We start from the raw sequence: 11,999 nt of genomic DNA, 5'->3' as shown, positions 1-11,999 counted from the left end.
AGCCATGAGCGAGTCCAGCGTCAATGCGCTCCAGGCCGGCAGGCCCCCCAGGCAGCCGGTGGTCCACCAAGGTAGGCGGCGGGCGGCGCTGCTGGCGCCAGGGGAGCACGGCTACAGCAGGTGCTGGGGATCGGCGCGCAGCGCCCCTCGTAGGTCCCGAGCCCTGCTTTGGGGGAGAGAGCAGGCGGGAAGAGGGAGCCTTCTTAGACCTGCCTTCCCTCCTCCACCCCATCCTCCCCCAATCCCGAGAGAGCGTGCAGAGGACCTCGGGAACCGCGGTCCTGACCGGGATCCTGGGCCAGCCTCTCCATGGGAACCTCATCTGTTAAATAAAAAGACCCAGGGAGCCCCGCCTGGCCACCTTCCGTCATCTCCCCTCCGTGCCTGCCCTCCAAACATGTCAGACTTTGCCATCAGACCACTTGAAAAAAAATTCTGCCCCGGCACTTTATTGGGGTGTGCGTTTTGGTAAGTGGCTTGCTTTCTCTGAGCCTCAGATTCGACAACAGTTAATCGGGAGGAGGATGGTGTGGAAATAGCTGTGAAATAGCTGTAAAGTGCCCTGCACAGTCCTGGGACAAAGAAAGGCACACACAAATGATAGCCAGCCAAGCATGATGATCTCCCCTCCCCCAGCCCCCTCTTTTATTGGGTAAAATGTACAGCAAAATACAGCTCCATGAATTTTTACATAAATATATAAAACCGCACCCAGTCGAGCTAGAAAAGTTGCTAGCAGGCGGACTTCCTTGTAACATTTGTATCTTATTTTTGTCCTGAGCAAGACAAATCTCATCTGCTGTGAATTTTATCTGCAGTGTTTTCTGTATTACAATTGGAAGTCAAAGATATAACAAAACCAAGGATTGTTCTCAACTTCTAGAAGAAAAAAATCTACCAGAGACCTAAAGCCTGGGAAAGGACTCAGGAATCAGGAGAAATCGAGCAAGGTTCAATGCTGATTATTTTCTGGTTCAGTGTTAATACTGCTGGCCTCAGCTCAACCTCAGCCTTTTAAGAATAGCCGGGAACTGGGGGGTAGTTCAGTGGCAGAGTGTTGGGGCTGCATACACAAGGCCCTGGGTGCCATTCTCCAGCACTACCGAGGAAAAACAGCCATTCGAACATTTCTCTAATTAGTTTCTATTTATCTTCTTCTTGGATTCATTACGTTGAAGATGCCAACTCCTGTTTCCTGTGCAGAGATCCTGAGAGTCATCTTTGTGAGATCTTTGCTGGGTGTTAAGGGGACTAAGTGATGTTTTCTAATATCACAACTGGTCCCTCTCACTGAAAGATCTCCCCTGCTCCTCCGACAGATGGTTTCTCTCTCCCTCCATTTTTTTCTTTTCTTGGCAGTGCTGGAGATTGGACCCAGGGGCCCACACATGTCCTTTTTATTGTATTGTTATTTTGACACAGGGTCTCACTAAGTTGCCCAGACTGGCCTCGACCTTGGCCGTCCTCCTGCCTCAGCCTCCTGAGTGACAGATGATTTTTTGACCTGGTATCCATCAACACGGGCAGGAGGCTCAGAAGAGGCCTTTTGGGACTCTGTGGCACTTTATAAACGGGGACTGTCTGTGTGGACATCAGGGGAGGAGGGTTGGGTGGGGGTGTGTAGCTGTCATTGTAACAGATACCTGAGCTGACCAACTAGAGCCAAGCCGTGTTTTGACTCCCAGTTTTAGAGGTTCCGTCCGTGATCAGTAGTTGGTGCCGCTGTTTTGGGCCTGTATGGAGGCAGCTCATCGTGGCCGAACATCACTGCCCCTAGGGGCCAGGGAGGCCAAAGGATAGAGAGCGGGGGTGGGGAGGGGAAGAGGGGGGGCTCCAGGTCCTACCCAGTGACACTGGCTGCCTTCCCGTTCCAGCCACTTGGCAAGCTCACTGCTGGCTTGGGGCCTTGGCATCTGCTATTGTCTCTGAACCCCTCTTCCCTTTTATCTTCCTGGGGCAGCCCCTTCCTCCCCCTGCTGGGCCTCTAGAGTCACCTCAGAGAGGCTGACTTCTGGGCCTCTAGTCTGAAGGCCTGTGGCCATCTCTCTTTCTCTGACCAGTTTCTCTTCGGTTCTGTCCAAGCCCTTGATTTGATTGTTTTTCCTTCGTTAAGGAAGGTCTCTCCTTTCAGATGGCGGGTGCCCCAAAGTGGGGGCTTCGTCTTGTTCTGTAGCACCTAGGGTGGTGTCTGGCACCCAGGAGGTGCTCGGTGGACTTGGAATGAATGAGCGAGACGCATCTGCAGCCACCCCGGCAGCTCTGCGTGGGAGCAGAGACTCTGGGCTCTGGTTACTTCTCGACAGAAACTGGCGGGTGCCTCAGTTTCCTTGTGGATTAAGTGGAAATAACATTTGTACCTGCTTCAGGGGGTCATGATAAGGATTAAGTGGATCTCGTGAGCGCCTGCCTCAGGTATGTGTGTGTGTAATAAATCACCCCAAAACTTTGTGGCTCCAAACAGTAATAATCACTTTCAATCTAGTCATTTCTGCGGGTCAGAAATCGGGAGTGACTTTCCTGAGTGGTGCTGCAGTCTGGCTGGGCACAAATCACGAGCCACTCAAGCAGGAACAAACTTTATTTCCGAACTCCGCAAACCCCACCCACGCGGCCCTTCCAGGCACACCACACACCAACCAGAAACTCTCCCGGAACACCACCCACTGGGCTTCGCGCACACTCACTCCCCTCGAGAACTCAACGGGAATTCCAAAGTAGCGGGCGCCCAGGCGGACAGCAGGGGTCTATATACAATTGAATCAATCCAGTATCATCTTAGTGGCTCGCCTCTCAACCATTATTTCTGGCAAAATGTCAGGGGCCATTCCGACTCAGCTGTGGCTCTCAACATGGTGGTTCTGCCTCAGGGTCCCTTAGGTGCAGGCAGTCACCATATGGCCTTGTGGCCATCGGAACTCTTGACGGGGGCTGCAGGAGCCCTCCTCTGATGGCCCGCTCACACGGAGGGTGGCTGAAGCTCAGTTGCCCTGTGCACCTCCCGGACACAGCTTGAGTGTCCTACGACAGGGCGACAGGGCGGTGGTCTTCTCTGAGCGTGGATGATCCAGAGACAGCAGGAGGGAAGGGGGAATGGCTTTTAGGAGTTGGTTTCAGGAGTCCCCCGTGTCATTTCCTGTCCGTGAGCCCTGTGCAGCTCACCCATCGTGGGGTGGGACTCTCAGGATGTGGGGAGGGAGCTCGCCCTGGGCTGTGCTGGACCCTGGCCCAGTCCTGGTCCTAGTGTTAGCCGTTGTCAGTGTCTGGGCTGCAGGGCTGGGGACAGCTCACCCCTTAGCCTGGGCAGAGTGGGCCTCCATGAGCCAGAAATGAGCAGCTGCCCTTCCTGACTGGGCCTGTCTTAGCTGCCCTCTCTGACCTCAGGCCCACCTGATGGTCCCCATTTTGCTTCTTGAGGCTGCTAAGCTCCCCTTCCCTCCACCGTGGGGACTATGACCTTGCTTCCTCATAAGGCACACATACTCCTCTCCTTTGACTGGGCATCACTTCCTCCTGGCTACCTCGCCTCCCCCAGGCTGGCCTCTGTGTCCCTTCTCGGTGCCCACACAGCCCCCAGCCCATATCCTCAAAGCACCTCTTGAGCTGTATGTTACTGTCGCTTCTCTTGGGCTGTATGTCCCCTCCCACCCTCACCTCCATCCTGGGGATTGAACCCAAGGCACTAACCACTGAGCAACCTCCCCAGCCCTTTTTATTTTTACTTATTTATTTTAACTTAAGTTTGTTTACTTATTATGATTATTTTTTAATGCCGTGCTGAGGGTCGAACCCAGTGCTTCACACAAGAGAGGCAGCGCTCTACCGCTGAGCCACAACCCCAGCCTCTTGTTATTTTTTATTTTGAGACAGGGTCAGGCTAAATTGCTAACGTGTTCCATAAGTTGCTGAGGCTGGCCTTGGACTTGCGATCCTCCTGTCTCAGCCTTCCAAGGTGCTGGGATTACAGGTGTGCGCCATGCCCAGCGAGCTGTGTCATTTTTTGAGAGCAGAGACACCTGAGTTCAGATGCTCACTTGGCCTCTTAAGCTTGTGGATTTGAAGAAATGACTTCTTTTTCTGAGCCTCAGTTTGCTCACCTGTGAAGGGGAGATTCTGTTAGGAGTTAGAAACTGCAGGGCTACTGCCACCTCCCCAGCCTGCACTTGGGCTGTGTCCTCCTTCTCCCCCAGGCCCAGGGACTCGGTGCCAGGTACAGTGGCCCACGCCCGTAATCCCAGAGACTCGGGAGACTGAGGCAGGAGGATCACGAGTTCAAAGGCAGGGCAGCCTCAGCAACTTAGCAGTGATCACCTAACAACTCAGCGACACCCTGTCTCTACATTAAAAAACAGGGCTGAGAATGTAGCTTAGTGGTAAAGCCCTTGGGTTCCATCCTCAGTACCAAAAAAAAAAAAAAAGCCCAAGGGCTTGCTGAGTTGCCTAGACTGGCCTCAAATTTACCATCCTCCTGACTCAGCCTCCTGAACCACTGGATCATAGGCATGGGCCACCAAGCCCAATAAAATTAACCATCTTAAAGCACAGGAAGTGTAGAGCTCATTGGCATTTTGGATGCTCACTGTATGTGCAGTCACTGCCTTTGTGTAGTTCCAGAACATTCCATCACCCCAGAAAGAAACCTCGTGCCCGTTAAGTAGCCTTCCTCATGTCCAGCGCCGGCCCTCGGCCGTGGATTCGCCTCCTCGGGGCGCTTGTGTGAGCCTGGGCGCTTTCCCTCCACTGGGTTCCTCTGCTGTGTGGCGGGACCCTTCATGCCCTTGCACGGCTGAATAGTACTCCGCCGTTTGTCCGAGTGTCTCTCGAGGTACCCTGGATTGTCCCCGTGTGGCTGCTGGGATAGTGTAACTGTGGACACCCTTGCACACGTTTTTGTTTGGACATCTGTTCTTAGTTCTTGGGGACTTCTGCCTGGCCGTGCAGTCGCCGAGGGCCAGTGGGTCTCTGAACCCGCCCGTCGAGACTGTGACCTTGACTCCGTGGCTCAGGAGCGACACCCAGGCGACTCAGCCCAGGTGTCCAGGTGGCTGCGGCTGGGCACTGTTGAGCCCTCTGTGGTGGCTGCAGAGCCCTGGTCCCATCCCTGTCTCGGCGGCCTCTGCTCTGGGAGGAGAACTGCAGAGCCATGACGTAACCTTTGGCTTTGACCTTGCCTGAGGGAGGGCGGGACCTGGCCGGCTGCCACGTGGGCCTCTGGGGGAGGGCACAGCTGGGTTTGGAGAGGGAGGCACTAAATGGTCCCTGCAGAAGGAGGAGGTGGAACCTTTTCCTTTTGTTTTGATGAAACCTAAAGAACCTCTCTGGCTGGTGGGTGGACAGGACTGCCTGGCCCAACCCACCAGTTGTCAGCTGTGTGGCCTTGGGCAAATTCTTAACCTTTCTGGGTCTCAGCTTTCTCTGTGGAATGGGGATAACTAGTCACTGAGAGGATTTAAAGGGATCAAAGACGGCTCATTAACAGGCACTGGGCACCCTACAGTAGCCTTCAGCACTGCGGGGGTGGGGGGGGTGGTACCCTTCCCCACTCCTGGGGAGGGCTTGATGAGTGCTTCTAGATTACAAAGAGAAAGGCATTCTAAACTCATTTCCTCAGAGTTCTTTCTCTTTCTCATCCTTCCTTTCAGTTGAACCCAGGGCCGCCGGAGCACTAAGCCACACCCCCAACGCTTTTTACTTTTTATTTTGAGTCTAAGTGCTGAGGCTGGCCTTGAACTTGAGATCCTCCAGTCTCAGCCTTCTGAGGGGCTGGGATTACTGGCGGGAACCACAGCTCCCGTCTAAACATGTTTTCTTTACCTTGTTTTTTTCCTTTAATTTATTTTTTATTTTTGAGCATTTTCAGCTTCTCAGGAAAATGAGCAAGAGAAACAAACTTCCCACAAACCCCTCTTGTCTTACTTCTGTCTCCTGTTATTAACATTGTGGGTTAGTGTGGGTAGGACATGTGTGGTGACCGACCAGCCACTACTGATGCTGTGGTTGGTACTGGGGATTGAACCCAGGGGCACTTAACCACTGCGACACATCCCCAGCCCTTTTTATTTTATTTTTAAATTTTGAGACAGGGTCTCACTAAGTTGCTTAGGGCCTCACTAAGTGGCTGAGACTGGTTTTGAATTTGCCATCCTCCTGCCTCAGCCTCCTGAGCTGCAGGGATGACAGGAGTATGCCACCTCGTCCGGCTGTGGTTGACTTCTTTAGGCTGAGAAAGTTCTCTTCTCTCTTTAGCTTATTAAGGATTTTTATCAAGCCAACGGTCAAGTTTAAAGAAAATTTTCAGTTGTAGATGGACATAATGCCTTTATTTTACTTATTTATATGGAGCTGAGGATCTAACCCAGTGCCTCTCACATGCGAGGCAAATGCCTTACCACTGAGCTACAGCCCCAGCCCGAGTGTCCAGTTTTTAAATTTAAGAAACGTATCAAGTTGGGCCCTGTGGTACACACCTGTAATCTCAGCATTCAGGAGGCTGAGGCCGGAGGATCACAAGTTCAAAGCCAGCCTCAGCAATTAAAGGAGGACCCTAAGCAACTTAGCAAGAGCCTGTCTCAAAATAAAAAATAAAGAGGGCTGGGGATATGGCTCAGTGGTTAAGCACCGCTGGATTCAATCCCTGGTACCAAAACCCAAACAGAACAGAACAAAATAACAAAAATAAATGCATTAAGATACAGGGGCTGGGGTTGTGGCTCAGTGGTACAGCACTTGCCTAGCGTGTATGAGGCACTGGGTTCGAGCCTCAGCACTGCATATAAATAAATGAATAAAATAAAGGTCCATCAACATGGAAAAAAATATTAAAAAAAAAAAAAAAAGAGATAAGTACAGTGGCTCCGTGTGCTGGTAGTTTACCTGAACAGATTTCCAATATTGCATTACGGCGAGAAAAGCGGCCGTACCTGTGACTGGTGTTTGTCAGCCTTTCCTCTCTGTGACAAAATACCTGACCTAAACAACTTAGAGGAGGAAAGAGAGTCTGAGTCCATGGTGGGCAGGCTGCAGGGCAGAAGCAGGTGGAAAGGTGGCAGAGGAGAACCCGTGTCCCTGGGCTCCCTCAGGGCGACAGTCTGCCTTTGAGGACGAAGCCCCTTGACCTGCCCTGTTTATCCCCCCTGATCTGCTGGGCCCCTCCTCTCTGAGGCTGTCCCCCTTCCAGGAATGTCCTGGTCACTGCTGGACGGCTTCCCTGGGACTCTCCCTCTGACGTGGGCTATTTTTTCCCTCTGTGGGTCAGAGGCTGAGCTCTGCCCAGCAACGAGGGCCCAGATTAGGCCCCGCGGGCAGCCTGGCTGGCCTGCTCTGTTTGTTGTTTCAGGAAGTGGACAATTTAGAGAGATAAAAGGGGGAAATAACGGCCCAGTCCTGGCCTCTGTGGTGTCTGGTTGCTTTTCCCCTGGAGCACTGTTTGGGTGGGGGACCACCCAGAGCAGCACCCTCCACCCTCAGAGGAGGAAGAGGAGGAGGAAGGGAGGGGACCAACCCTGAGCCCTGACCCTGTACTGGGCCCTGGGCGGCAGGCAGGGTCCCTGCTTCCCCGGAGCTTTACCTCAAGGCAGGCCACCGAGGAGGTGAAGGAAGAACAGGTCGGGTCATGGAGCTGGCCCTAGTGGCTAGGGCTAAGAGAGAGGGAGGCAGGGCCCGGGGTGGTGGAGGCCACCCAGGGGGTGACTTCTATAAGCTGAGGCCTGAAGGATGTCAAGGGGCGGTCAGGGCACTCAGGGACAGGGACCTCAGGCTGGAGCTTAGGGCAGCAGCAGGGGGGACGAGGTCAGTCACGCAGGAAGTAGTTGGAGAGGATTGGTGGTGGCCCGGGTCTGCACCTTGGACTTTCTGTGGAATCACATCCTTTAATTACCTCATGGCAACTCCATAACATGGGGATCAGTTGCCCGCTTAACTTTTGTGGAAACCGAGGCTCTGAGCAGTTACTTGACAAGCCACCAGCTGTGGTTTGGGTATGGACTGTCCCCCAAGAGTCCTTGTGTGGGAGGCTTGGTCCCCAGGGTGTCGGTATTGAGAGTGATGTGGTGCCTTTAAGAGGTGGAGCCTCATGGGAGGTCCTCAGGTCATTTGTAGAGGTGTCCTCCAAGGGGTTATGGGACCCCGTCTCCCCTGTGCTCCCTGTTTGGCAGTGCAATGCCCCCTCACCCCCGCCATCACGTGATGTGGTGGGGGGAGTCCTCATCAGGGCTGAGCTGATACAGATTGAGTCTCCAGAACTAGCCTAAGTAAAGCTCCTTAGAACCAGAGTCCCAGCCTACGGGTGTCCGGCACAGTGGATCAGCCACTGTTCTAAGGCCAAATCCAGCCTGCCACCGACTTTTGTAAATAAAGTTTTATTAGAACACAGCTGTGCCCTTCATTCATTTTCTGATCCTTGGTGGCTGCTTTCCTACCAGGTCCCCTGGACTTGCGATGGAGACCGAATGATGCATAGTAATTATCTACTGTCTGGCTCCTGGTAGATGAGGTTTGCTGGGCTCTTGTCCAAGCTCCCAGTCCTCAGAGCAGCTGTAGGAGGTAGGAGCTGTTGTCCCCATGTCACAGGAGGGGAAATGGAGGCACAGAAAGGTGAAGAAAGTTGCCGGGTTTCCCAGGGTGGGGCTGGGGTTCCTACCCAGGCTGGTGGCCTCTCTGCTCCCCAGACAGAATCACAGGAAGCCAGTCAGCCAGGTGGAAACCGGGAGACCTGGGTCCAGCCGTGGCTCTGAAGAGCGAGTTAGTCACTGCTCTGGGGCTGTTTGCTCACCTGGTGGTAGAGCAGGCCCCACCCTGGCCCCAGGCCCCACCCCATGCTGGTTGGCATGACTCAGGGCTCTCCCAGCCCTGCTGCTTAGAGTCTGGCAGACCAAGGAGGCCCCAGGGGATTCTGGCTTCTGCCCTGACTCCTGTGCCCTGGGCTCCTGTGGTTGGGCCCCTCCACTCTCTGGTGCAGCAGCCACGGGTCCCCGTGAATGCAGTCTGGCCACATTAAAGATTCATTTCCTCCATCACCCCAGCCATATCTCAACTGCTCCATGGACCCATGAGGCCAGGGGTCACCATGCTGGACAGCACAGGTAGAGAGCCTTTCCTTCATTGCAGGAGACCAGCCAACCCAGCCCGTGTGCCCCAGCTGGACTGTAACCATGCTGCCCCGTGTGGACCTGAATCTGATCATCACTCCTCTGCCTTAGCCACGGCTCCCACCTTCCCTAATTTAAGCCACTGTCCTCCCATGACCCCTAGGGCCCAATGTGGCCTGGTCCAATCCTCCCCTGACTCTCTGTCTCTCCTTGCCGTCCTCCCTGCTGACTCCCCAGCCACACGATCCCTCAAACTGACCAAACTGACCGAGCACCATTCTACCTCAGGCCCTTTGCACTGCTCTTCTGTCACCTTTGAATTCTCTTCCCCCAGGTGGCTGTGAGGCTTTCTCTCCCGGCCTTCAGTCTTTGCTCTGATTTCACTCTCTCAGGAGACTGACCTTGGCCGCTTTGTTTAAAGTTGTCTCACCAACTAAACTATCTGGTTCTCAGTTGCATAAGTCTCCCGCAATAGAACACAGGTGCCAAAAGAAAGGGCAATTTTGCGTCATATTCAGGGCTTTGTTGCAATCCTGGAGCAGGGCTTGACCCACCGTAGATGCTCAGTCCATGTTTCCCAGTGGTCCGGTGGCCGAGTGAACGGGTGTGTGAGTGGCTGGGTGGTCTTTGAGGGGGGCAGTCGTGATGGGTCCCTGGCCTTGCAGTCTTTTAGCATTTGATGAACATGTCATGGCCCCCAGCCAGGGTCCCTGGACTGTAGGACTCCTGGGTTAAGACCCTTCGGTAGATGTAAGCACAAATTATTTGGGTACCCCACCTCTAATTAGCCTCCCAAATAAAGGCCATACCAAAGGACAGTGAGTGGAAAGGTTTTCAGGAAGTCCTGAAATCGAGTTCTCTGTTGCTGCTATCAGTCATACCCAATAGTGTGTGTGTGTGTGTGTGTGTGTGTGTGTACACACCGCATTTTATCCTGTTGGAAGAACCAGCAAAACGTGTTCCTAATAGGGCTGGTTTGTGTAAAGAACCTGAAATAAGAAAAAGGTCGTATACAGTTGACATCTCAGTCCGTTTGTTTTCCTTTAAAAATTTTCCATTTTGGAAAAAGACACATAGAAAAGAATATGTTCTTAAAAAGTTTCTTAAATCTTTTTCTCATCTTTTGGCACCCTGCCTTCCTGGGAAGCTCACCATGGACTGTGGTTGTCTTGGTGAGTCATTCAGGGTTGCCTGTATCCTCAGCACCCAATTCATTTATTTTTTTTTTAACTTTTATTTTTTTTATTTATTTTTTTTAAATTATAGATGGGCACAATACCTTTATTTTATCTATTTATGCGGTGCTGAGGATTGAACCCAGTGCCTCACATTTGACGAGACAAGCGCTCTACCACTGAGCCACCACGCCAGCCCTAACTTTTATTTTTTTGGGGCACTGGGGATTGAACTCAGGGGCACTCGACCACTGAGCCACATCCCCAGCCCGTTTTTGTATTTTTTTAGAGACAGGGTCTCACTGAGCTGCTTGGAGCCTCACTAAATTGCTGAGGCTTTGAACTCTGGGTCCTCCTGCCTCAGCCTCCCGAGCCGCTGGGATGGCAGGCGCGTGTTCATTCATAATGCACTCATTTACTCACTCATTCAGCTGGTGTTTCTTGGTGTTGGCATTCTGTGAGACCCTGCAGGTGGTGATGTAGAGACAGGGTTCCTATGCTAATGGGGGGAGGGGTCCAACACATCACACAGTTGAAGGGGGGCTAATGATGGAGATGGTCATTGTGGAGTGGGCCCTTGGGAGGTGTGTGGAGGTGGAAGAGTGAGTAAAAACTCATCCAGGTGGAGAGCAAGTCATTTTTCTCTCCAGAGTCCTGGAGCCCCAGTTGTGAAGCAGAACTACAGTTGTCCCCAGTTATCTGAGGTTTTATTTGCCATGGCTTTTTAATTACCTGTGGTCAACCATAGTTCAAAAATATTAAATAGAAAATTCCAGAAATAAACTATTCCTAAGTTCTGAGTAGTGGGTACCTTCCTTCCTGTTTCATCTCCCACCTGGGACTTGACTCATGCTCTCACTCAAGAGTATCCATGCTGTGTATGCCACCTGCCCGTTAGTAAATTAGTAACCATCTTGGTTATCAGCTCAACTGTGGAGGTACTTCGGTGCTTGTGTTTAAGTAATACTTATTTTAATAATAGCCACAAAGCCTAAGAATAGTGATGTTGGCAATTCAGATATACCCAATAGAAGCCACAGAGTGTCTCCTTTAATTGAAAAAGTGGAAGTTCTTGACTTAATGAGAAAAAAAAAATTGTATGCTCAGGTTGTTAAGATCTACAGTGAAAATAAATGTTCTATCCATGATATCAAGAAGAAGGAAAAAGAAATCCATGTTGGTTTTTCTGCCAAACTGCAAAAGTTAGAGCCACAGTTAAGATGGAAAAGGTGCCAAATTTGCATATATACACAAGGGAAAAAACAGTATCTGTAGAGTTCTGGGCCATCTTGGTTCTGAGCACTGACCTGGGGTCTGGAAGGCTCTTCCTGAGGATCAGGGGAGACTACTAATTCCCACCGCAGCGAGCGCAGGCCTGGACCCGGTGACCTACAGGCCCTATTACCCAGAGTTCCCACGGTCCTGTGAGTGGGAAGCAGAACCCTGCAGGGAGCTCAGCACCCACCACGGTGGGGCAGGCTCTGGGCACGCTCGCTGGTGCTGCTGCTGGTGCCACTTAGATCATGCTTGGCCCACGTGCAGGGAGGGTTCATGTCCTTTGGCTGGATTCGTTGTCGTGTCAACAAGAGCTGCCAAGATCCTCCGGCAGGACCTGAGGGTGCTCTCCAGATGTGCCTGCCAGTCACTTCTCCTCCCCAGGTGGAGCCCCCTCTGGGACAAGCACCCCTCTAAACTTTGTCCTTTTTGGGGGGGGGGGGGTGGGGTACTGGGGATTGACCTT

General features: G+C 52.4%; 1 protein-coding gene across 1 annotated transcript in view; it reads left to right on the top strand.

The window, feature by feature from the left end:
- Positions 1-6: 6 nt before the first annotated feature.
- Positions 7-11,999, top strand: part of Tmc7 (transmembrane channel like 7) — a 45,973-nt gene continuing 33,980 nt past the window's right edge. The window contains exon 1 of the mRNA XM_015491114.2: positions 7-71. The gene's annotated coding sequence lies outside the window, so the exon portion shown is untranslated. The remainder of the gene's footprint in view (positions 72-11,999) is intronic.

This window comes from Marmota marmota, unplaced genomic scaffold, assembly GCF_001458135.2.
Source record: "Marmota marmota marmota unplaced genomic scaffold, marMar, whole genome shotgun sequence".
NCBI classification, from domain to species: Eukaryota; Metazoa; Chordata; class Mammalia; order Rodentia; family Sciuridae; genus Marmota; species Marmota marmota.
Note: the sequence above shows the minus strand (reverse complement) of the source record. Positions and strands in the feature narration are given on the sequence as shown.